A 13,815-nucleotide genomic window follows, 5' to 3' on the forward strand; every position below is an offset into this window, starting at 1 on the left:
CAAACGCTATATTTCATTTTAGTTTGCCTGATTAAAGCGGATCTTTGCCATTATTCTTCCTCTTTCTAATCGCTTTTATATGTCTTTCTTCTTTTCTCAACAATGAAACCGGTTGTAGCGTTGATTTGCTATTATTATGCAGATCTCCTCCTGAAAGTCGTCGAACCTGAACGATAATGTCCCACTGTGATACAGGGTGTTTGAGGGCATAGACGAATCATATTAATTGCCATGGAAGATGAGTCAGTTTTTTGGCGAATTTACGTTACGTGCAAGTGTGCATATAACCGAATTAATTCTTATTTAGAAATTAGAGGTGTGCACGTGACACGAAACTGTCGTGACATGAATCACGTGTGTTGTGAACAAAATCCAAACCAAAACAAAAACGATACCATTCGACAGCAAGTCCACTATACACTGAAAAACATATTGTCGTGAGATTTCATGTCCTTAAAACACGAATGCGAATTTTGCTAAGACGAATTTCTCTGATATTAAAGTTTTTCCTTGTCCAAAAGTCCATAAACTGAAATCTTTTTGTCAATATAATTAAGTGATTCGTCCTGAAAATAGGTATCTTTACATGCATGAACATTTGGCTTTAATCTTGACTACAAAGCTAAATAAAGCGTCTATCAACACCATTTTAAAGACAAATTTACTTGAAACATAGCACAATTTCTACTTGAGTCTCTTGAATGGTATCTGAATTTGGAAGTTAAAATTTCCCTTAACACGTTTTTAAAGGACTTTGATAGCACATGAAGAAAAAAAAACAACAGAAAAAACGAAGAAATTCAAATTTACTTCCCAGTATCAAGGACGTGAAACTCAATGTTAAAAGAGAATTGTGTCTTACGATAAATGTATCCATACTGGAATTCTTCGCTTCAATACCAAAATCATAGGTGTAAAGACAAAATCTTTGGAAACGGGCATGATGTTTTCAGTGTAGTAAGATCAAACCAGCGTTTTCATCCGATTCTACTTTCTTGCACCCAAAGAAAAAATACTTTCCTGTAAAAAGAAATTTTAGACATAAACAATTCTTCTCTTTTCGCTTATTACAGAAAATTGTTTAGCGTAAAACAAATCGCTTGTCTAATTCGCCAGAGATTGCAAAAAAATTGGAAAAATTTTATTTTTGTAGAAAATTTTGTCAAATAGATCATTTTTGTCAACAATTTATTTCTATACAAAATTTTGTCAAAATATTATTTCAAACAAAAAATTTCAAAATTTTTCATCTACACGATTTTTTTTTTAATTGTCTTTAAAATAGAAAATTTTGCCAAAATTTTATTTGCAGAAATTGTTGAAGTAACTCTTAGTTGGAGATGAATATTTTGCAAAATCTACAAAAACATCAAGAATTCTACCAATCTATCAAACAGTAAAAAATCTACAATTTTTGGTAGAATTCTACCAACCTGGCAACCGTGGTTCCAGGCATGTTGGTGAGTCTGGATATGGTCCATTTTGGGTTATGGGCACACTGAAAAAAATATTGTCGTGAGGTCAAAGATTTTATGTCTTTAAAATACGGATGCAATTTTTGCTTAGCATAGAAGACGCATTTCTCTAGTATAAAGTTTTTTTCCTTGACCAAAGGTCGATAAACTTTTCAATGAAGTCGTATTGTCCTTATAATTAAGTGATTTGATTTAAAAATGGATATCATAACATGAAAGAAAAAATGTTTGGGCTAAGGTCAACTTGACTTTAATAATTTAGAAAAAATCTTTAAATTTAATGAAATTGTCTTTAAATTTGTTGTCTTTTTGCATCTTGACTAAAATCACAAAATCGTTCAAATATAGGACATGTTTTTCAACACTTTATTTTAAAGACGTTTTTCACTTGAAACACAGCATAATTTCTACTAGAAGTCGAGTCTTAATTTGGAAAATAAAGTCGAAGAAAAAAAGCTGAAAAAGCGAAAAATTAAAATTTGCTTCCCAGAAGCAAGTACACAAAACCCGATTTTAAAAGAGAATTGTGTCTTAAAAGTATCCTTACTTGTATTCTCCGCTTCTTTGGCTCGGAATCAATACCAAATTTTTTAAAGTAAAAACAAAATCTTTGGAACCGGGTATGCTTTTTTTTTCAGTGCAACTCATCCTGGAGAGAAACCTGACAATATCTTTCAACTGGAAATATGTGGGATGACCGAACCAGCGTGAAATCGAAATAGAAACCGAGATCTACACATGTGTTCCATACACGCTGGACAGTGGAGATATTGTCCAGTTTGTGTTATGGATCACTCATCCTAGAGAGAAGCCTCCAAATATCTTCCATCTAGAAATATGGGGGCTAACCGAACCAGCATGAAATAGGGATCTATAAATCGAAAATCGATTAATCGAGTATTCGAATTTTGACATGAAAATCTAAAAAAATCGAAATCGATTATTAACCTAAAAATAATCACAAAATCGATTTTAGATTTTGAACTATATTTTAATTTTGACTATCAAAAATCGATTTTAATGTTTTATTCATTGGTTTCAATTGAATTGAAATGTACCTAGATGTAAGGAAACGAGCACATATTTCTTAATTTTTATTTATAGAATTCTATTACCAATAAGAATAAAAAATCTGATTTGATTAAGTAAAATATCAAATTGATGGATCCTTGAACTTATAGGGGTAATTATTTGGGAAATAATGATAAATGGTTCGTGCATGTTAAAAATTTTATATCAGAAATTTTAAAAATATATTAAACAAATTTAAAAAAAAAATTACATGTATGACTGGAACACTAATTTTTTTTATTTCTCTCCAACTATTGTTGATGGGAGCCAGCGTGGTGCAATGGTTAGCATGCTCGCCTTGCATACACAAGGTCGTGGGTTCGATTCCTGCTTCGACCGAACACCAAAAAGTTTTTCAGCGGTGGATTATCCCACCTCAGTAATGCTGGTGACATTTCGGAGGGTTTCAAAGCTTCTCTAAGTGGTTTCACTGCAATGTGGAACGCCGTTCGGACTCGGCTATAAAACGGAGATCCCTTGTCATTGAGCTAAACATGGAATCGGGCAGCACTCAGTGATAAGAGAGAAGTTCACCAATGTGGTATCACAATGGACTGAATAGTCTAAGTGAGCCTGAATCTTAATCGGGCTGCCACTTTAACCTATATGTACAATTATGAACTTGATATGGACCAATTTTTGTGTGATTGGGGATCGATTTATCTGAGGGCTATATATAACTATAGACCGATATGGATCTAGTTAGGCATGGTTGTTAACGGCCATATACTACCACAATGTACCAATATATATATGATTATGGACTGATATGGACCACTTATGGCATGGCTGTTAAATATCATATACTACCACCACGTACCAAATTTCAACCAGATCGGATGAATTTTGCTTCTCCAAAAGGCACCAGAGGTCAAATCAGGGGATCGGTTTATATGGGGGCTATATATAATTATGGACTGATATGAACCAATTCCTGCATGGTTGTTGGATACCATATACTGACATCACGTCCCAAATTTCAACCAAATCGGATAAATTTTGCTCTTCCAAGGGGCTCCGGAGGCCAAATCTGGGGATCGGTTTATATGGGGGCTATATATAATTATGGACCGCTTTCGACCAATTTTTGCATGGGTGTTTGAGGCCATATATTAACACCACGTACCAAATTTCAACTGAATCAAATGAATTTTTGTCTTCCAAGAGGCTCCGGAGGTCAAATCTGGTGATCGGTTTATATGGGGGCTATATATAATTATGGACCGATGTGCACCATTTTTTGCATGGTCATTAGAGACCATATACTAACACCATGTACCAAATTTCAGCCGGGTCGGATGAAATTTGCTTCTCTTAGAGGCTCCGCAAGCCAAATCGGGGGACCGGTTTATATGGGGGCTATATATAATTTTTGACCGATGTGGACCAATTTTTGCATAGATGTTAGAGACCATATACTTACACCATGTACCAAATTGCAACCGGATCGGGTGGAATTTGTTTCTCTTAGAGGCTCCGAAAGCCAAATCGGGGGATCGTTTTATATGGGGGCTATATATAATTATGGACCGATGTAGACCAATTTTTGCATGGTTGTTAGAGATCATATGGTGACACCATGTACCAAATTTCAGCCGGATCGGATGAAATTTGCTTTTCTTAGAGTCCCCGTAAGCCAAATTTGGGGGTCCGTTTATATGGGGGCTATACGTAAAAGTGGACCGATATGGCCCGTTTGCAATACCATCCGACCTACATCAATAACGACTACTTGTGCCAAGTTTCAAGTCGATAGCTTGTTTCGTTCGGAAGTTAGCGTGATTTTAACAGACGGACGGACGGACGGACACGCTCAGATCGACTCAGAATTTCACCACGACCCAGAATATATATACTTTATGGGGTCTTAGAGCAATATTTCGATGTGTTACAAACGGAATGACAAAGTTAATATACCCCCATCCTATGGTGGATGGTATAAAAACATAGATATACTCAAAAATACTAACCCTATGTTCTAGACCCGCTGGGGATTCGAGATATGGTCCCTTTAGTGTTATAAGCCCCTTCTGGCTTATAACACCAAAAAAAAAGTTAGGCGAAGAACTGTGTTTTTTACGATGATAACACACCAGCTCACACTGCCGGCCTCGCCATGGCCAACCAGGTCAATAATGCCTCACTCATAAAATTTTCTTTTTATAAACTTTAAATGTCACTCCAGAACCCCTATTTTTCAGACGAGAAAAGAAATAATTTCGACCATTTATGGGCGGAATGTATCGAGTTAAATGTACACTTTGTCGAAAAAAATCTCATTGCCTTTAAAACAATTTGAATTTAATTGTGTTCAATAATCTAGTAAGAATCATGCATATTCAATTTTACGCTGATTTGAAAAAGCCTCGAAAATACAAATTTAGCATTTGTTTCTTAATGCATTGAACCGCAGATTTTTAATATTTATCGCAAAACATCGAGAATGAACGACAATCATTGAATAATATTTTCACATTAGAGACTGCTAATTGGGTAAATTGTGGTCGTTTTATTTACATTTTTTTGATCGTTAGATTAAAGCCAATTCAGAGAGAGAGAGAGAGAGAGAGAGAGAGAGAGTGATTTAGTGAATTAACTAGATTCATAAAAGGTGATGTAGTATACCTATGATTTAATAGAATTTACTGACAATATGTCATAATGCAATCATAAAATCAAGAAAAACAATACTATACAGAAAATTTGCTACTATACAGAAAATTTGCTAATTTTCTCGGCCATTTTTATACCCAGCTACATAGAATGGTAATGGAGGTATAATAAGTTTGTCATTCCGTTTGTAACACATCGATATATCGATTTATTCATGATCACACTCAAATAAAGTTTACTTGGATCCAAAGATTTTAACCTTCCCTTAAGGATTTTGATATTGATTCCGAGCCAAAGATGCGGCTACCATAAAATAAAGATATTTTGTAGCGACCTATCTGGCTTGTAATCCAGGATCAATAAAATGAAAATTATATTTGAAGCGTTTTAAATCAAAAATGTGTTTTTTTTTTTTTTTTTTTTTTTTTTTTTTTTTATTTAAGTCTATAGATACAATATCCTTACAGACTAATAATAATACTACATAACATATATACAACAATAAGAAAAAATGGGAAATATATTATAAATTATCATTCATTCATTCAAATAAAGAATCATTTTACGTTTTAGCATATTTCTATCCTCAGAAAGATTAATAATATGATAATACTTATTAAAATCATCACATAGGTGGCGAAGAGAATCATTATTTGCAAACTCTCTTTGGAAGTAAGTTATACTTAATAAACGGAAGTTCCTTGTTGGTCTAAGAGGTACAGTTAGACTAATACGACTCAAAATAAAACTCGAAATAATTTTCCCATGTATAATATTCATAATAAACGTGATATTTAACATTTTTCTTCGACTAATTAATGACGGAAGTTTAATTTGTTCAAGTCTATATTTGGATGAAGGTAGTGTAAGATATGTCCATCCTCGTTTTCTCAGGCAAAGAATAAGGAATTGTTTTTGAACTGATTCAATTTTATCCGAATATATTTTATAAACAGGGTCCCATATAACTGAGCCATATTCTAGGGTAGTACGAACAAGAGAAATGTACAGACTTTTAGTGACACAGTGATCATCAAATTCTTTACACCATCTCTTCATGAAACCAAGCGAGCTGTATGCTTTATTAATCATCATAGTTAAATGTTGTTTAAAATTTAATCTATTATCTAAAAGAATACCAAGATCAAGAAAAGTCTCAATCCTATCAAGTTCACGACTGTAAAGAAAGTAACTAGTATCAATGCGTTTAACTCTATAAAATGACATATGCTTACACTTTGAGATATTTAATTTCATCAAATTTATATCACACCACACTAAGAAATTGTCAAGATCAGACTATAATAGAGTTTGGTCAATAGGGTCATTAAATGAATAGAAGATTTTGACATCATCAGCATACATTAATACATGTGCATTTTTAATCACAAAGGGTAAGTCATTTATAAAGATTGTAAAGAGGACAGGTCCAAGATGACTACCTTGAGGAACTCCAGATATTACATCAAATTGATTAGAAAAAACATTCCTAAATCTCACTCTCTGAATACGTCCTATTAAATAGGAACTGATCCACTTTAACAAGGAAGAAGAGAAGCCAAGTTGTTGTAGTTTTCGTAATAGAAGCATATGATTAACTTTATCAAACGCCTTGCTAAAATCTGTGTATATTACATCAGTTTGTTTACCCATCCTAAAACCATCATTGACTAGTGTCGTTAATTCTAAAATATTCGTAATAGTTGACCTTGACTTTCGGAATCCATGTTGGCATTCATTTAATGCTGAGTAAACCTGATGCGTTATAAATTCAGTTACCATCTTTTCTAGCAACTTAGGAATAGCACTTAGCTTCGCAATACCTCTGTAGTTAGACACTTTAAATCTATTTCCCGACTTAAATAATGGAGTAACATATGATTCCTTCCAACATTGTGGGACGTAACCCGATGATATTGAAATATTAAAAATTTTTGTTAGAGGTACTTTAAGAGAATCAGCACAGTGTTTCAATATGTTTGGTGGTACCCCGTCAGGGCAAGGTATATACGAATTTTTTATAGATCTCAAATTTTGATAGACACTCTCAATCGAAAATTTAGATACAGTTACAGTAGGAAATTCAATAATATTAAATGGATATTCAGACTCGCAATCATACTTCACATCGGAATAAGTTGATGCAAAAAAATCTGCAAACATGTTGCTAATATCTACATCATTCTCAGCAAGAGAGGTATCGTTTTTAAGTGAATTTGGTAGTGTACTGGTCCTCCTTTTAGAATTTATAAATTTATAAAATGACTTGGGATTGGATTTCAACTGTTGCTTCATACTAGTTGTATAAATTCTATAGGCTTTCAAATTTTCAACATTGAACTCAGATCTAACAATGACATACAATGTAAAGTCAGATGATGAACCTGATCTTTTATATTTCTTGAATAACTTATTCTTCTTATTTTTTAAGTCTGGCAATATTACGGTTATTCCAAGGCGGTCCAAAAGATTTCACAATAACTTTCTTTGGGACGCACTTAGAAAAGCATTGAAATAAATAATCATAAAAATTTTTTATCGTTATATCAAAGCTTTCGTTGTTAATAATATCATCCCAAACTGCAGACGACAAAAGTGTATTTAATTTATAATAATCAGTTTTATGAAAATTATATACGTTTTCTTCATTAATTAGTATTCTCTTCTGATCAGTTAGTGATGGGACAAACTTTACTTTACTTCAAGAAAAATTTGCCTTAGTTCAAAGACATATAACTTTAACGGAGGGACGCAAATTTACACAATGTGTGTCCTAAATTTCATGGAAAACATATTTTGAAGCCAAAATTTTAAACTTTATTTTAGTTAAAATAGCATTATTTTAAAGAAATTGCGCATTCTAAAATGTAGGTCGCGTTTTCTTTAATATAACGTAAATATTTTTGTCAGGGCAGAGATACATTCAAAGACGATATAATCATGTAGATCTGTCTGTTGTAATTACGCTACAGTCATCAATATCCATGCAATCGTTTTGAAATTTGGCACTAATTTCAGTTTTGTTTGCAAGCAGATCAAGTTCGAAGAGGATCCAGGTTTTGATATAGCCCCGTATAAACCAACCCCCCGATTTGGAGTCTTGAGCATCTAGATACAACAAGTTTTATCCGAGTCTACGAATAGGTATGCCGAATATGGTGTGTGTTGTTCCTTGGTCCTATACCAAAATAGCTGCTACATAGACCGATCTATTCAGTTGACATTCTCATAGAGCGTAAAGGGTTATCATGAGGGGAATCTCCTCCTTGCACGACTCTTCTCCGGGTTGCTTTAAATTTTCCAGGAAGGTTGCGGGTGGCGTCTAGGCAAAGATCCGCTACTTTATTTTTCGATATTTGTCCGGAAAATTGGATCTCCCCTTTGTCCGATTTTTTTTTAAATACAAAGAAAAAACTAAACTTCTCAGATTTAATTGAAATTTACAGAGGACCTGGGTGAGGTTTTGAAGCTAATACGGGGTACCTGAGGAGGAGGGGTACCTCCTCCATGAACGAGAAAAGACATAATTTCCGATTTCCTTGAAAATTTTAGGGAAGATTAAGGTGGCGTCTAGACACAGATCCGCTATGTTTTTCGATATTTGCTCGGGGAGGGGCATTTTGAAACTGGAGATCTTGCCCGAACTTTTGGAAACTCACTAAATTTCACTAAAAGTCAGCCAACGAAAAATTTTCGTTGATGTAACGAAACCTTTTCATTAATACAATGAAAATATTCGTTAACGTTACGTTGATTGGCAGAAAATTCGTTCTATTAACGAGTTTGTGTCATTGGCTGACTTTTAACGACACATTTCGTTAATATAACGAAACTTTTTCTATTAGTGTATCTCTCGATGTTATCGATGTAGGTCAGATGGTATTGCAAATGGGTCTTATCGGTCCATTTTAACGCATGGCCCCCACATAAACCGACATAAACCACAAAGAAAATTTCATTAAAAGTCAGCCAACGAAAAATGTTCATTGATATAACGAAACCTTTTCATTACTACAATGAAAATATTCGTTAATAGTACGAAACGTTACGTTGATTGGCAGAAAATTCGTTATATTAACGAAAAAATTCGTTCTATTAACGAATTTGTTTCATTGGCTGACTTTTAACGACACATTTCGTTAATATAACGAAACTTTTTCTATTAGTGCTCAGGTTTGGCTTGCGGATCCTCTTAGAGTAATATATAGTCTCTATTATTCATGCATAAATTGGTCTACATCGGTCTATAATAATATATAGCCCCCATATAAACCGATCCCCAAACTTTGCTTGTGGACCCCTTTGGATGAGCAAATTTCATGCGACCCGGATGAAATTTGGTACGTGGTGTTAGTATATAGTAGGGCTGTCATTCGAGATTAAAAAAGAAAATCCCGGAATTTCGGGACGGGATCAACAAAATAATGCTAATTATAGTCCCTGCAATGGTAGAAAAAGTTTCGTTATATTAACGAAATGTGTCATTAAAATGGAGCCAATGAAACAAATTCATTGATATAACGAAAATTTTCGTTATTAAATCGAATTTTTTTGTTAATCAACGAAAGGTTTCGTGCTATTAACGAATATTTTCGTTGTCTTAATGAAAATATTTCGTTGTATCAATGAAAAATGTTCGTTGGCTCAATTTTAATGACATTTTATTTGTGTGTGTGCAAAGCCTCTGTGGTCATATGAGGCCAAATCGGGCGAATGATATATATGGGAGCTAAATCTGAATCGATTTCAACAAAATCTGTCAAAATTTATGACACTTTCAATTGTACTCTTTGAAGCAAATTGGGCAAGAACTCTGGACTGATAAATTTGAACCGATTTGAAAGATATTTAGCAAGTTGAAGGCGATCCGTTGATAATCACGCCAATTATGACAAGGTCGGTGATAAATATATAAGGCAGATTTATCTAAATCTGAACCGATTTTTTCCAAAATCACTAGCGATTGCCTTTGAGCCAAAATAAGGCCCTATACCAAATTAGAGGACAATCGGACATAAACTGCGAGCTGTATCGACTCAGAATTTAATTCTGAGTCGATGGGTCACAGACTATTCCTTCTTGGCGTTACATACAAATGCACAAACTTATTATACCCTGTATCACACTTCTGTGAAGGATATAAAAATTCTAAAACCTTTTGGAATAAATGAACAAATACCTGGACAGAGCTAATGTTAGCACAGTTTTTTACAAAAGTTTCTATAAGAAATTAATTGTTCCTATTTCTAATTTATCGGTAGTTTAGAAAACAAAAAGAAATATTTTCAAATAATTATAGTAAATAGCTTACCAATTGTAGTATCCAATTTTCAGCATTTCCCTTTAATTATAAATCAATTATATTGACTAAAATATATTTAATTATTTCCACTATAGTAAATATTATTCTATTCTTAATTGCTTTGATTTTCTATTATAACTTTTTTATGCATTATATGTGTGTGTATGTATTCATTTACTATTGTATGTAAACTATGCACATACCTTTACTTATTTATATACATTTACAATTTTTTTTATTTACTTCAATGAATCTAACCAAATTCAAATGCACAACAAACAACACGGACACACATACACACATTTAGATACGGAATACAGAACACAGCCAACGATAGTATTTTGCGTATTCCTGGAATACCGTCATTATCAACCGAAGGTAAACGATGATTTTAAGTCTCGGATGTTATTGTTATACTAGCGTGCACACGAATATAATAAAGTGGCGGGCGGATGGACGAAACGAGTCGTCCAAATTCTATCCTCGATTGCTGATGCAAACAAACTACAAATATTTCGACGTCCGACCAGTTGTTTAACGACGCGAACTTGTATTGGAACGGTTTCAAAAACAAAACTGAAAACAAGTTGAACAAATTCCACCAACATCACCTGTAAAAACGATTCACCACCAAACCAACCGTCTAACTAACTAACCAAGCTCCATGACACGTTAACTACCTGTATGCGCTAGGCTATCTCAAATGAAGAGAAGCCCCTGAAGAGATCTGTTTGCGTAAGATATTTCTGTGTAAGAAAGAGCACCGGAAAGAGTGTGAGAGAGTGAGAGAAATTGTCAGTGTGCAAAGAGGGGGAAAAAGAAAACATGCAAAATTACTTTCTTACTTCCCATTGCTACGATGATGTTAATGGAAGACCAGTGTTGTCAATAGATAGGAAAATAAATTATTTCAATTAATTCAGCTTAAAACTATGAGTTGACTAAACTGCAAGAGTAGCTTAACCAACAGAGGAAAAGTATGTTTGTCAAATTTATTTGGGCAAACCCCTTTAGACACATTCCACATCAGCATCCTCTACTTGCAGTGAAACTATCAACAAATTATGAGAATACGTTGGGATAATTCACTATTTAATTTTTTAATTTTATTCTTCAAAAGCAAAAAATTTCGAAATTAACACAAAGATTTTAGAATCTGTTTAGATTTCTTCGAGTGGCTACTTTTGGCACGAGTTATGGCCTTCAGACGGCCTTCAAACCCATCACACGAAGGTGGTTCTGCGTTAGTTCGGCCCATTCCTGGCGAAAAGCCATCTGGAGATAATCGACACTTTGGTATTGTTTAATGCCAACCTTACACTCTAAAATGGCGCAAAAATCCATCCGATTGAGATCCGATTTGGTGGTCATGTGCGGTGGAATTTAAGCAAGGAACCTCCTTTACAAGCCATTCATGGTTTAAGCGTGCCGAGTATAATGGTGCTGGGTTCTTTTGGAATGTCCATGGTCTTTAGAACAAGCCCTTGATAATATTGACCATCGGCGGCGCTTGAGTTCTGGAGGCCAACCGAAGGCGTAAATATTCAGCTGACCTTTTTAGCAAGTAAACCCGATCACCTTTTTAGCAAGTAAACCCGATCACTTTATAGATTCTCATACTGCTCAATTTGGAATGGCGGCATGCGGTGTGGATTTCGATCAAATCCGACCTCCAATTTTCGGATGGTGATCTGGTGATATCGTCTTTCTTTGTCCACCGGTGATCGAAATATTTGTCTGCCCAAGGCTTCAATAATATCTTTAGGACAATTTCTCGATAATATTCGCCATTTATTTTGAAGCCACGGTCAATGAATACGGGCGGGGTGCGACCATTGGCCATTATGGAGGCCCATACCATTACCATAGGCGGCGCTTGAGTCCTGGTGACCAATCGAAGGTGTAAATATTCAGATATCAGCTACCCTCTATATATCACAACATGGATCTCAAATTGACGTGCCGCATCCTAGCTTTATTATTGAAATCTCTAGCTTGATTACAAAATGTCAATTTTTCGGTGTGTTACAAATGGAAAGGCAAAGCACAACAAGAAAACCTAGTTGTTCACAATAAATATTCACTTTTGTCATATTTGAATTTGAAAACGTAATTAAATATTTTCATCCATAATCGATGAATAACTTTTTGATGTTCGGCCGAAATCTGAATTGAACCCATGACTCTTGTTATGCAAAACAGCATAACAATTATCCAAAAAGTAGTTTGAATCCCCACACCCAGAGAAGGAATATGATCACCTCAAACATGTTTCAAGAGCAAAATATTATTTTTGGATGGTGACCATGTAACATGTTTGTCGCAAAAATGTTGTTTTCTCGGCAAACATAACATGCTTTCCGAAAACATATACATAATTTCGGAGAAAATAACATGGTTGCAGCGAACATGATACATGGTCACCATCCAAAAATAACATTTTGCTCTTGAAACATGTTTGAGGTGATCATATTCCTTCTCTGGGTGCAATTTGTGATCCGGAAGTAGTGCAAACTTGGATTCAACTCCAGTGAATTTTACATGGGCTTGTCATAGGACGGAAGTATTCCATTTTTGGATCCTTTGCTGTAGAAGTTGTTTTGAATAAAGAAATTTAATTAAGTAAAAACAAAAATTTTTCACTAATTTCACTTTTTATTCTTACCATTTTAACAATTTGAAAAACTTTTTGCCTCCACCTGGGTTCAACACTGGGTTTGTTGACACCATAACAGGACGCCTTAGCACACTCAGCCAGAAACGCCATAAAACACAAAGCGCCGAAACGTCAATTCAAATGTTTGTGATATGATCGTAATATGACACCAAGGCATAACATTCTAACTGCTTCTCGAGATGTTCTTTATTAGTTTGAATGAAAAAATAGAGATCTCAGATTCGAATATCACCAGCGGTGAATGTTTTATCAAATATTTTTCAAATATATTATTTTTTTATTTTATAAATCGTTTTTATTTTTTAATATTTTGGTAAATATATGCCGATATTTTTGTATAAATATATTTTTTTCTATTAAAAACCAACAATAAAATTTAAAAATTCTCGTTACTTGGAAAACCTTCTCAAAAGAAATTCTATGGAAGTGAAAAAGTCGAATGGCACAGGCCCACAAATTCCAGCGGGAATGAAATTTTTGATTTTATTTTTTAATACTTTTTTATTGATTTTATAATCTTTTTTTGCGAAAATTTAATTGTCCAAAACTTAAATTTGCACTTAAAAAGGCCTAATTCCATACTTAGTGCGTTGCACAATGTTTTACTTCAATGATATGGGCTTTAACAAAGCTTTAAAACATTCAAAAACTATTCATCCGTTATATAATTTATGTAA

General features: G+C 34.0%; 1 protein-coding gene across 3 annotated transcripts in view; it reads right to left on the reverse strand.

The window, feature by feature from the left end:
* Positions 1 to 13,815, reverse strand: part of blot (solute carrier family member bloated tubules) — a 228,339-nt gene that overhangs the window by 182,506 nt on the left and 32,018 nt on the right. The window contains exon 1 of one of the 3 annotated variants that reach the window (XM_075303415.1): positions 10,665 to 11,100. The exons of 1 other annotated variant lie outside the window; for it this stretch is intronic. The gene's annotated coding sequence lies outside the window, so the exon portion shown is untranslated. Of the gene's footprint in view, positions 1 to 10,470; positions 10,623 to 10,664; positions 11,101 to 13,815 lie in introns of those variants that run through there. One more of the 3 variants, XM_075303414.1, reaches the window with a different exon arrangement.

Source organism: Haematobia irritans, chromosome 4 (assembly GCF_050003625.1).
Source record: "Haematobia irritans isolate KBUSLIRL chromosome 4, ASM5000362v1, whole genome shotgun sequence".
NCBI classification, from domain to species: domain Eukaryota; kingdom Metazoa; phylum Arthropoda; class Insecta; order Diptera; family Muscidae; genus Haematobia; species Haematobia irritans.